The sequence below is a fragment of the Coturnix japonica genome, chromosome 3 (assembly GCF_001577835.2).
Source record: "Coturnix japonica isolate 7356 chromosome 3, Coturnix japonica 2.1, whole genome shotgun sequence".
NCBI classification, from domain to species: domain Eukaryota; kingdom Metazoa; phylum Chordata; class Aves; order Galliformes; family Phasianidae; genus Coturnix; species Coturnix japonica.
In genome coordinates this window covers 31074901-31087295 of record NC_029518.1, presented here as the reverse complement: position 1 = coordinate 31087295, position 12395 = coordinate 31074901, and the positions used below count along the sequence as shown (strand labels likewise).

Genomic DNA, 12395 nt, shown 5'->3' with positions numbered 1-12395 from the left:
AGTGGTGTTGGTATCCACTTGTGTGGTTCATAGGCTGTGTGGCTGCCATGTTTGCAGGTTCAGCAATCATATTGAAAGGAAGGAAAATATGCAGTTAATGTTAAGGAGTATGACTGCCTGCAACAAAACTACCTGTTTTATATTTTACTTTATAAGCCCAAATTCAGCAGAATGAATTTAGACTTGTTAAACTCATTAAGTTTATGCTGCCACATCTTTGTCAGATGGAAGGCCTGTGCAGTTAGCATTAGGGCAATATAAATATTTCCCCTTTATGGCTATGTGAATAATAAGTGGTGGGTACGTATGTTATGAAATAGTTCTGCCTGTATTGTTAAAAGATGTTGTGTGAATGGCTTTGCATTCTACAACTGGAACAAGTAATTGGAGGTTGCCATCAAATTTTTTTTTGCGAGGTTAATGAGGAGAAGCCAGTTATCAGTAAATTTCAAGTCAAAGTACTAGTTGTACTCACATCTGTGTTGAGTATATGTTTAATTCTTGACATTTTTAGGGGCCCGTATTGTGGATGATGCAAATGCTAAATCAATTTCATTGTGCCATAGAACCTCAATAGACTGTTAACCCACTACTCATGGGGACAGCTGAGAAAGAGAGGCCCATTCAGGCAGACATGTTGTTTTTGAGAATAAGCCAGGGCAAAATGAATTTACAACTAGCAAAGACCACTTCTATGCTGTGTAGGAATGAGTTAAGGTATGTTGGACTGTAAATTATTGCAAAATTCCATTTTTTACTGGTGATTTTTACATACCAGTGTTATTTACTTCTTTTTTTTCCAGTGCCTGTGTAACATCTATATGACTTGGTCTTGTGCTTCCATATCCCAGGGAACTATAGGCATTTAATGCATCGTATTTGCTGTGAGAGTGTTGTTCATTTCAGCATTCAGAAATCTGTGTTTAAGCTTAAATGTATCTACTGTTTTCACAGTGATCGTTATTTTTCAGTAAATTAAATTACTTTAAAGTTAGCAGCTGAAGGGAGAACAGAATAGGAACAATTTTCTTGTTCAATATAAACAGAATAATGCTGAAGACATCTTCCTAGTTTAGCTGAAGACAGTCAGTGAGGTTTTTATAGGAACTGGAATATTTTGATTTAGTTACTGGCTCTGTACAGGCTCTGAGTTTAATTTCACTATGTTCTTGAGATGTTTCTTGGACACAAAGCTGTCAGTGTGTTCATCCTCTAATGACAGAGGCTGTGTTCCTTCTTCAGTGCTTGTCACTACTTAGTGGGGCCAGAAGGGCAAGGGTGCTTGACCATGCTTTATCTTCTTCTCTTTTGCCTAAGGAAAGACAGAATCTGATGTTGTTACCTCTTTCCATGGGCCTCAGACTGGATGAATGTGGTGTTTTCTTGTCATCTCAGGGTTGCTATACCACTTCAGTTATTGAAGCTGGTGATTCTGAACACCTTGATGTATTCATCATAACTACTGGAACATCCTTCTGATCCTTTCAAACCACTCAGTGGGTTTAGGGTGCTTTTTATAATCAGCAGGGAAAGACACAGCCCAACAGAGGTGATTCAAAGCAAGAGGTAAATCTTAGAAACTCGTACCCACTATTTTAAGTAACCTGTCTTCTACCTTTGTCTTTTACTAAGGTTCAAGTGGTGTTAGAGTGTCTCATCTTTGTGTGGCTGTGTTGTACCTTTTTTTTTTATTTAATGGCTTTTTAATGCTGTTCAAATGCCATTCAGAAATAATTTGTATTTAATTTTTTGAGTTACACTGACATTTTGAATTGTAAGATATCCGGAGTTGGAAGGGACCCATGAGGATTGTAGAATCTACCTCCTCACTCTATGTAGGACTGTTCAAAATTCAAACCTTATGTCTGAGAGTGTTGTGTGAGCACTTCTTGAACTCTGGCAGATTGGGCCTATGACCACTATCTTCAGGAGCTTGTTCCAGTGCCTGACCATCCTTCCTGTACATGTTTGATGTTTACCGGTGAGAATTTTTGGTTATAGTGCTGTGCCAATGAGAAACTGCTGATACTAATAGTTGTACTTTTTTTGAGGATACATATAGTTGATAGTCTTCCAGGAGAGGTGAAAACTTTGCCAACAGAACTATGTATCACCAAATAAATCAACTTGTGATTGTGCTCCAGTGTGCAATGTGTGTAGTCTTCTGCACTATAAAGGTTTTATTCTCATAGATTCCTTGAATGCAAACGATCTGCTACCACCAGTTGAAACAAGCTCCAGGTATTTGTCTTCTAGTAGCAGTAATAAAACTGTATTGTCATTTTGGGATCTCTTAAAATGATTTTATCACAGGTCAGGAAGACTGATAGTTCCTATGCTGAACTTTCTATGTAATGAACAGACCTTTCCTTAGCAAATAAAAGTTTCACCTTGTTGGCTGTTTTCATTTTCTATTCCATTTATTTTAACTTCCTACATCAATTCCTTTTGTACTCTTTTTGTTTTTTTCTTTTCTCCCCTCACTGTGTTGATTTTTCTGGCCAGTCTTACAAGACAACATAAACCTTTCTCTGGATTTAAAGGAATGCTTATCAGTTCATTGAGAGAATCTTGGTGGGGGGGGGGGGAACAGATTTTCCTCACAAAAATTTTTTACAAACTTTTAAATGAGATACACTTGTTTCAGAATATTTGATCTGGAAGTTGTGACTGGTGTTTACATTGGTCTCTATTCCTGGTGACTGGGCTTTGGTCATTTGCCAAATGCAGTGAAGATCTGCACAGTAACATGAGAGAGAACAACTTCCATGACAGTCTTGTTAGTCTGTGAATTTATTTTGTTGGGTTTGTGATTTTGGAAGAAGCAGACATTGAGGAAACAATGTACTAATTAGATGATACTAATTTATTCAGGTATTTGATCAAAGGTTGCTTATATAAGGAGGTCCTAGTGAAAAAAAAGAGAGCCCCAGGAGTTTACTTCTTCTATTTTCTTCTGGATAAGGGGGAAATCAAATAAATTAAACCCCTATTTTCTTAATGTAAATTTCTCTAATTCGAAATTACAACATGACTTTCTTCTTTGTCTGCAAATGTGAGAAAGGGGAAGTTCATTTTCACCATCCTCTAGCATTTCCTTCACAGTGACTGTTGTGTGTTGTGTTCACTGATAAAAGCTTGAAGTGCCATATATCAAGCAGTAATATGTTTTATGAAAGGTTTATTGAACTGATGAAGGATTGGAAAGAAAAGAAGCATTGTTGCATATTTATTAGTACTCCTTGGATATAGAAAAGTAAGGAAAAACTGGGGGACTTTGTGTGGGGGAAAAATGGCAAGAGATGCAGTCTTTTTAGAATTTGGTACTAACTGAATTATTGTGAGCAGAAATATCCCTGAGCTGTTACAAGGATATAGAATACTTTAAAGACTAAAAGACATGCTCTCACTGCCAGACACCAAAGTAAGTTGTTTGTAGTTAGAGGCCAAGGGGAAAAAAAGTTTCTGGCTCTTGCAAGGTTTAGTTACTTTTGGTTAGTATTTTATATTAGAAAAGCCTAATGTGTTTCAAATTAGGGTAATTTGGGGTTTTGGATAGGAGCTCTCTAATAAACATAATCAAGAAAAGATATTCCATGGGGTAAGTTGCATAATATCTGGGTTTGCTAATGTATTTTGTTCTCTGTCTCACCAAACCAATGTGAGAATAATCTACAGTTGGTTTTTTTTTTTTTTTTAAACTTCATAGTTGTCTTTTTCTCTGCTACTTACATGTCGAAGCATCATTTTGACTTCTGAAAAGACTTAAGTAGCTCGATACTCTGGGGAGTTCAGAGTGACCAGGAAAGAGGCCATGGTGAAAATAGGGTGGGGAGCCCAGCACCCCTTCATGTTTGCTCACAATAATACCTCTGTGGTCTCTTGACAGCAGAACTGGGAGAATGAAACAGAATATATGTTTTTGAAAACTGATTTTTGTACAGGGACAAAGGCTTAGTGAGATGTCCTTGGTGGTCCAAGTTGGAGAGCTCCTTGGTTGTGCAGTGGGTCTGCAGTATGTGTGTTGGCAGAGCCTTTTCACAGCTTAGTGACAGGTATGACATCCATTTCCCTTGTGTGGGACTTTCCACACACTGGACTGTTGTGACACCACTTACAAATGTTGTCTTGGCACCTAATTTCTGTAGGTTACTGTACATTGAGCCATTACACATATGTCCCTATGGTGGAAGTCCTTTGCAGTCTTGTATGGCTACACGAGGAGCCACCTGACTGAAGACTCCTTGATTTACCCTAAAATTCCTTTTTGATTACACTAGACTACTGGTCTAGGTAACTTGCTTCTGGATTGTTCTAATGAATAATGTCCTAGAAAGCTGCAAATGAAATGCAACACAGGAATTACTTTCTGTGTTGGGACCTGAAAGGCATTTTAATGTGTTGAATCAAGACATAACCTAAAGACTTAGGGTACTGTCTGAAGTCTAGTGGGATCTCTCAACAGTGATACCTATTTTCCACCTGTGTAGCGTATTTACCTAAGAGCTGCACTGCACCAGTTACCTCATTTTTAGTACCTTCTTTGACATCTGCTGTAATGTTTCATGTTAGATGTGATAATCTGTTCTGTGTCCAATTTGTACACATACTGTGATTTCTGCACTGTTACTGTAAAAGGAAGCTAGGGGATTTCCTCCTTCCAGAGTAGGGAGAATGACTTTTCATTGCTGTGATGAGCCTTCACATTCATTTTCCCAGGTGCCAGCATAGTGAGTATGCCTAAAAATGGAATCTTGTGTTCTAAGTAATGGTTTTACCTCAGTATTTGGCCCCTTGCTCAGTTTGTTGAGTACTGTTGCCAACAAGGAAGCTAGAATGCTCCAAAAGAAATGAAAAAAAATGTGTTAGAAGGTTCCATCTAAGCATCCCTAAGCACTTTTTCACTGTAAGGATGACTGATCAGTGGCGCAGGCTTTCTGGAGAGGTTGTGGAGTCTCCTTCCACAGAGATATTCAAGGTCACTTGGACATGGTTCTGGGCTGCCTTCTCAGGGTGTCCCTGCTTGAGCAGAATCAGATGACTTCCAGAGGTTTCAGCCTTAGCCCTTCTGTGATTCTGTTGCTTTGATTCCCTCCCTCAAGTTAAACAAGCCCTCCTTGCCTCAGTCAGAATGGGGTTCTTGGGCAAGGAGTGCACTTTCTGTATTCTCTGAGCCTGATTTTGTCAAGAAGGAGGCAGTTGCTCTTTATTCACTGAACTATAAATTCTTGGTGTTAAACACAGTTCTAAATGTGATTAAGTAGAGTAACATACTGAATTTCAAGCCTTTTAGATTTATTTTCATGTTGTCCTCTGGGAGCTGACTTTATATGTTATTTAAGTAGTAAAGGAGATCTCTGTCAATTTTTAAAATGCTAACTTTGATATGAGGAAACTAGACACAGTGATTCAGGACAGAGACATTTCAGGGCTTAATGTGTGTGTTAGGGTTCTTGGCCCACCTTGCACATCTTGACGTATCTGACATTTGTTGCTAAAAGTAAGTGTGAAAACAATTGCATATAAAGCCTAGCGGGGAATACAGGTGCTGGAGATAAGTTGGGATATCAGAGATTTGAATTTATTCTGTAAGATGTCAATAGAAATAAAATGACCTTAATATGCAGTAGTGTATAGAATATATGTATATAGAAGTCATACAAATTCTGAATGTATATGTGGACGTATCCTGAGTTTATTACAGTTATATTTGCACTGCCTACCAAGTGATGGCTCTGTAATCCTTCTCTTTCCATATCTCTTAAGTTTCACATAGTAAATTCACAAAATGCTGTAGAAGTGGATTCTATAAATAAAAAGGTATCTGGTGGAATTTTGGGAGTGTGCCATAAAGCATTCTCTGAATAGTGACATGGGTGAATGAGTTAACTTACAATCCTTAATGTACAGTTCATTTGAGAGAACCAAAAACATTTAAAATGGGGGTCAAAAGGAGTGGGGAGGAGTAGGACTTCCCAGCAGATCTGGGGCTTCATAGTGAGAAGATATAACCTTGTCTGTGAATTAAAAAATAACAAAAGAAAAGTATATTTTTTCATGTAGGGGGAATTATGTACGTATGTAGATTTTTAGTACTTGTTTACTAGTAAGAATTCCAGAAACCACTAACAAGGACATTTTAGGGGGACACTGGTTTACTCAACTGATTCTAAATCCAGTTTTGTATTAGGAAGTATGTCAATGTTTTCTTCAATTGGGTTTCATTTCTGAACCTATAGAGGTGAATCAATAGAGGAGAATGTGGTGCCTGAATTTAAAGAGAATGCCTCAAAGTGATAAGTTAATTGCAGTGGGTACCCTTTGGTAGAAGGAAAAGGGTAGATAAGTTTAATCAGTGCATTTCGAGAGCAGTGCCACAGTGTCTGCCTCTAGAGCTAGCAGCTTCATTCTTTCAGATCTCATTCCCATTTCCCTATTGATTATGTGGTGGCTTGGTACACAAGGAGCCTTGTATTAGTCTGAAGTCATGATCAGTGTCTTTAATCTTTATAAAGATTGGAAGTCCATTCTCCTCCCTGCTGGTTAGAGAGCTTTTCAGTTGACACTGTAACCTGATGAACATTGTATGTTGATTTGAGGTAGTGTTACCAGGCTCTACTGGAAGCTTTTTCTTTCCCCTTCCCTCTCTCTCCCTCCTCTTTTTTTTTTTTTTCTCTTTTTTTCTTTCTTCCTTTTGCATGTCTCACTTGGGGACTATTTGGAAAAAAGATTTGTAATCTTAGCCTTCATCAGACCACACAAGTCAAGAGGCTGATCCCCTCTTGGGCTTGTCAGCAGTCAGCTTATTCAGTACTGAATGTGAGCTGCGGTGGGAGTGGGAGAGTGTTTTTAGCCCACACTTGTAGATCGGTGTCATGGGGGGCCAGCAACACTGTGCTGTTAAGCAGCGAGGGCTCATTATGTAACTGTCCCCTGTGGTCCCACAGCAAGGGCTTGAGGCTTCTGTTCTCAATGAATGCATGCAAGGATGGAAGGGGAATGCTTGGCCTCTTTTGGCTCTGAATGCTTTCATTGAGACCCTGATGAGAACGATTTCCAGCTGAGCCCTGTTGCATCCTCCACCCTTGGAGTGTCTTGGGATTATGTGAGGGTGCAGAGAATGGAATACAGGCTCTGGAGGGTGTAACAGCCTGGATCTGCACAATGTGGGTCCTTTTGAACAAATGTAATAGTCTTGAATTGATGCAGTGTCTACCTTCTGAGTTAAGGTTGTTGCTTTTTTAAATTGGTGATAGCAACAGAAGATGCTATTAACTACTCCAGCGCTCCCTTATTGTCACGTGTCTGGCTGTGAATATATATACTAACGCAGAGCATGTACCAGGCTGGAGAAGTGCTGTAGTAAATGTTAAACTGTGTTGCTGACTCCTTGCTGTAAGTCAAAAGCAGCAGCGTTCCCCGAGGATTCAATGAGGCCCACAAAATTTTATTTCACTTTATGCTGTGTAGTAATGGCATGGATTGGGTTCAGAATAGTTACAGGAATACCTCTTTGAGAAAGCTGTTTATAAAAGTTCCATTCCTCTGTCCCAAGGAGCTGCCAATTGCTGGTAACTTAAGGGACATACCATTTATGGAGGTGTTCAGAGATTGGATGGGGCCCTGGGTAGCCTGATCTAGTATTAGATATGGAGACTGGTGGCCCTGTCTGTTGTAGGTGGGGGTTGAAGCTTGGTGATCCTCGAGGTCCCTTGCAACCCAAGCCATTCTACAACTATGTGATTTGTTTGTGGAAGGTGGCCAGGCAAGTTACCAATAGCTATCAAAGGTTTCATAATGCATATGATGCCCTCTTGTCCTTGTCAGCTCTGTCCACATGGTTGCTTTTTCAGTCAGGCTACAGATCCACAAAGGTTTCTGCTGTATCCATGGCATGGCAGCCAAGTGACCTATCTGGAACCATGCCAGTCCCCTCTTGCATGGGGTCAGCTGGATGTTTGGCTCAGTGCTGGTGTGGCAAGTGCTTTCTGGATCACCCTGGGAGTAAGCAACCACAGGCAGGTTCTTAGGCATCTTTAAAAGCTACAGTGAGTGGCATTGGAGCTCTTCTCACATATAGCCACACTCAGCAGCCCAACAGATTCCATCCGGACCACAGCTTCTTGTCTGCTCTATGAATTTTCCTGCACTCATTAGCCCCTCAACATGTCTCTGTCACCTACCTTTGGCACAAACTGTCAAATCCTGCGCAACCCCCCAGCTCCACTGTAGCAGATGCAGTCTGCTGAATTAGAACTGAAGCATATGCCGAAGCATACAAATTAGTGTATAGTTTGCATAGTAAGTTACACGCACGCACACACACAATTTAATGAAATGTAACAGGCATGTTTGCAGCAGGCTTCAGAGAAAAAGACTATGTTGAGGGCTTGTCATAGCACTCATTCTAGCAGTTGAGCTATGCTGGCATACTTAAAATAATATAAATACCCATTGGAGAACAGAGTTTTCCTGATGCTAAGATGTCCCATTCTCATATTGTATATGAAACAGTCATGACAATGTAGTTGTTTGCCCATTGAGAGAATTTGGCAGACTCTTACTACTTCTTTTTTCTATGTTCTTGTTTTTTCTTCTCTTTCCCCCTTGCATGCCCCAAATATATATACTGTGCTAACAAAACAGAAGCTGATCTTGCAACTGGAGTGGAAACCTGCAAACAACTTTGCTCCTGAAATTATTCCCAGCTGAAAAGCTGAGCTGTGCTTTTACTTCCTGCCCTGTATAGTAAGTGGAATAAATGTTCTTTCAGGAATGCCATAATGCCCCAGGGTTTCTGTGCATGGAGTTGTGGACATTCAGCACCCTTTAAGATAGATTTTAACTTCTGTGGTGTTTTTTTATTCTTGATTTTTAGTTTGTTTTTATGTGTTTGTAGTATTTTCCTACAGTTATAAAAATGGTATAAATATATTTGAAATACTTTACGTGAGAAATTTGTATAGGAGTCGGTTGTATTGGGAGTGATAAAATCCTAGGGAAGTATACTTAGGTGCCGAATTTCACTTCTAAAGAAAAATGTCTTTGACATGTTGCATCCTCATATAAGAGGTTCCAGGCATCACAGGCAATAATTACAAGTTACTCCATGCTCACAAAAGGAATTAAGCAAAAGTATAATTAGACAATTTGATAATTAGATCATTAACAAGCTCTTAATATAATTGTGTTAATGGAAGCGGCTATAAATACAAAGCTATGTCTGGTACTCTCTGGTATTATATCTAAGGTGAGAAGCTTTCATGTGCAAGTATAATCCACCTTGACTGTTAAAATAGAATTTCAAAGTCTTGCACTGGGATTTTTCTTTGCTCAGTTCACATTACTAACAAAAACAAAACCAAATGCTAGTAATAATTGTAATGCACATCCAGTGCATCGGTATGGAATTGATTAGCCTGAATGTGGGATTAGTAAAGCACAGGGTGAAACAGATTGGCAGACTTGAAGTGACAAGGGTGGAAGGTGTTTGCTTGGTCTGGGGCTTCTGTATCTCTAATAGACCTGGGAAGACTGGAGCAGGACTGCAAGGGGCTGTGAAGCCAGAGGAAGGAATATAGATATTGTTTTACTTGAAAGAAAGAAGTAGGATGGTGGTGTGCTCCTCTCTGAGAAGAGATTTCCAAGATGCTGTCAATGAAATGTAGTTTGATGTTGGGCACAGTGGGAGTCTGAAAAATCCTAAGGCAGGACCAAGCAGGGCAGCTCTTTTATGAGTGGAGAACTTGGAGTGAGAAGGAGGTTGAAAATGGTAACTGGCCAAGTATTGTGGCAGGGAAAAATATTTAACAGATGGAAGTGGGACTGTGAGAGCTGATATGGCTAGACAGCAGGGGACACTAGCTGCCTTGTGGAGCAAGTTGCTGTCAGCACCTGGTATGTGGCTACTATGTAAGGCAGCAGCCTTCTGCAGGCCTGGTATGTGTTAAAGAGGATGTTTCAAACAGGTGCTATCAAACCTCAGAGCTGATTGTGGGATGCTCTTATGCAACTTCTTTCCAATTGAAATGCAGCATAAAACCTTTTGGGAAAGCATTGTAGGGTACAACACACTGGCAGATGTAGTCTTCCTTCTTAGCAATTCTAGATGTTGCTGACCCTGTCAGTTAGCCCTTCAAATTGGTTATATTAGAAATCAGCTGGAAAAAAATGCATCCTTTCATAGATCGTTCCTTTGCTTTACCTCCTTCTTACCATCAGCTTCAAGTAGGTATTACATCTTAGATTGCATAATGATCTTGGGAACGTTCTCCTCAGTCTTACCTAGCCCTCCAGTTTTCACACTGCCTGATTGCTTGATCTTGGTCTAGTCATGTGGAGGAAATATCTCCTAAGAAAGGCATGTAGCACCTCTGCAGTTGCTGAGATTCATGTTCTTTAGTTCAGTTAGGATAAAAAAAGCTGTTGGAAATCCCCAGTCAGGACTCGTGTGAGATATGGCTGCTGCTGAGTGATAAGAACAGATTTGTGTGCAGGTTGGAATGTTCTACATATGCAGTGATTTGAGAATCATTTCAGAAGGGAGACTTGTTCCTCTTTCCAAATTTATGTTTTTAATGTCATCTATCAAATGCAAACTGAAAACAGTGGAGAAACAGATATATTTCAAATTTTCACGCATCTCTGACTGTGAGCTTGTGTGGGAGAAACTTCATTATTACTATGAAGTGACTGCTTTCTTTGTGATGTACTTTCCCAGAGGTTAGGAAGAAAAATCTCTTTTCCTAGATGGCACACAGATGAACTCCATCTGATTTGAATAAATTTGGCAGGCTTTTACTTGAGATTTTGCGAAGATGAAGATTACTTGGGTTGTCTGGTGTTTTTACATTCAATGACATGAAAGGAAGCCAAATTAATGTAAAATGTGAATTTCCAATGGCTTTGTTAAATAGCGGCAGAGAAACTCTGCATATAGAAACACCTCAGGTTTTAACTGACCGTATTAAGAGTTGTAATAAGGCATGTGATGTGTTGATTCCAATTGTTTCGTACCTTTGGCTTTCCCTGCTCCTCACCAGCCATGCATTCAGTTAATTTGCCTTCAGCTTGAAGATACTGTTTTCTTCTTAGTGTGGAGAGAAGAGTACATAAAAGAGCATGCAGGTATAGTTTTAGAAGAACACAATACAAAAGCAAGCAGAATAGGACAGAAATCTTTTGGTTTTCTGATGAATGTCGGTTATATATGTGCAGAATCTGAAGAAAGGTTTGATAAAACTATATACTGAATATGTCCTCTGAGAATGGGAAAGCTGCCTAATGATTGTTTAAAATAAAAAGGACATGATTCTTGTTTGAATAGCATTTACAAGAGACAGTGCCTTTGTGAATATCACTCTGAAGGTTTTTTGGGGGAGGGAAAATGAGAAAAGAAAGTATGTTTACGTTTGCTATTCTGGTGATGAAAGTGTCTAAATACCTAGTATTTAGTATTTAGTATTATTAGTATAACGCTAATAGTTCCTAAGTTTTTAAAAGCATCTAAATCATCTAATTCTAACAGTAATTGGTCAAATTTGCAGCCAGCCCCTAGTTTAGTGAAGAGGCAACTATAGCAAGTGAGTTCTGTGAGGTGATTGGAAACTTGAGCAAAAATGCATCTGTGATGCATTTAGTTTTGATGAATGACACAAGGAGTACTTGTGGCAATGATGCAGGAAAGTACTAGATCAGGGTGAATAATCAATTGAATGCAAGCTCACAGTGTGCTCTGATGTTTAAGAAAGCAAATGCAATCCTTCAGCATTCAGGCTGGAAGGTACCAGATAGGAAGGAGAAAATGGAGCTACTGTTTTTTATGGTATATCTGGAGAAAACTATTTTTTTGTTTCTCTTCTTTGTGCACAAAGGAGCAGCTGAAAAACTCTGCCCCTACAGCAAGGGCTGAGTTTGTCTACCATATACCTGTAGCAGTGTCTCTCCACGACACCTTTTGTACAGGCCACAGATTCAGCCTGGGCTGCAGAGCTCCAGGCATCTGTATAGCAGAGCACATCGGGCAATGCTTGGATCTGCACCATTGAGTGTATATTTGGATTTTCCTGCTGCTATTCTATTTCTTCTTCCCAATGCAATTAAAAATCTGGCTGCTGTCTAGCTATAAAATGCTAACACAAACACCTGTGAACCAGATGTGTACAGCTGTAAGACTGTCAGTGCTGATCCATCATCAGAGCCATAAGCAGATTCATCGGGCAGTTGGAAAACAATTTGTTTTTCCCCTTTTTCTGTCCTTCCTCCCCATTTTTAATCCTTCTGTTTTCTCAGTGTTTACTCTCTACTACTTCCTGCTGCAGCAAGTTTGTGGGGTGAGTCTTGCTCAGACGTTGTTTGTCTCTTTCAGATAATAAAACAAAGAACCTAAACCATAA

General features: G+C 39.6%; 1 protein-coding gene across 2 annotated transcripts in view; it reads left to right on the top strand.

The window, feature by feature from the left end:
* The window catches only part of KIF26B (kinesin family member 26B), a 253790-nt gene that overhangs the window by 58551 nt on the left and 182844 nt on the right, over positions 1–12395 (top strand). The gene's annotated exons all lie outside the window — the stretch shown is intronic.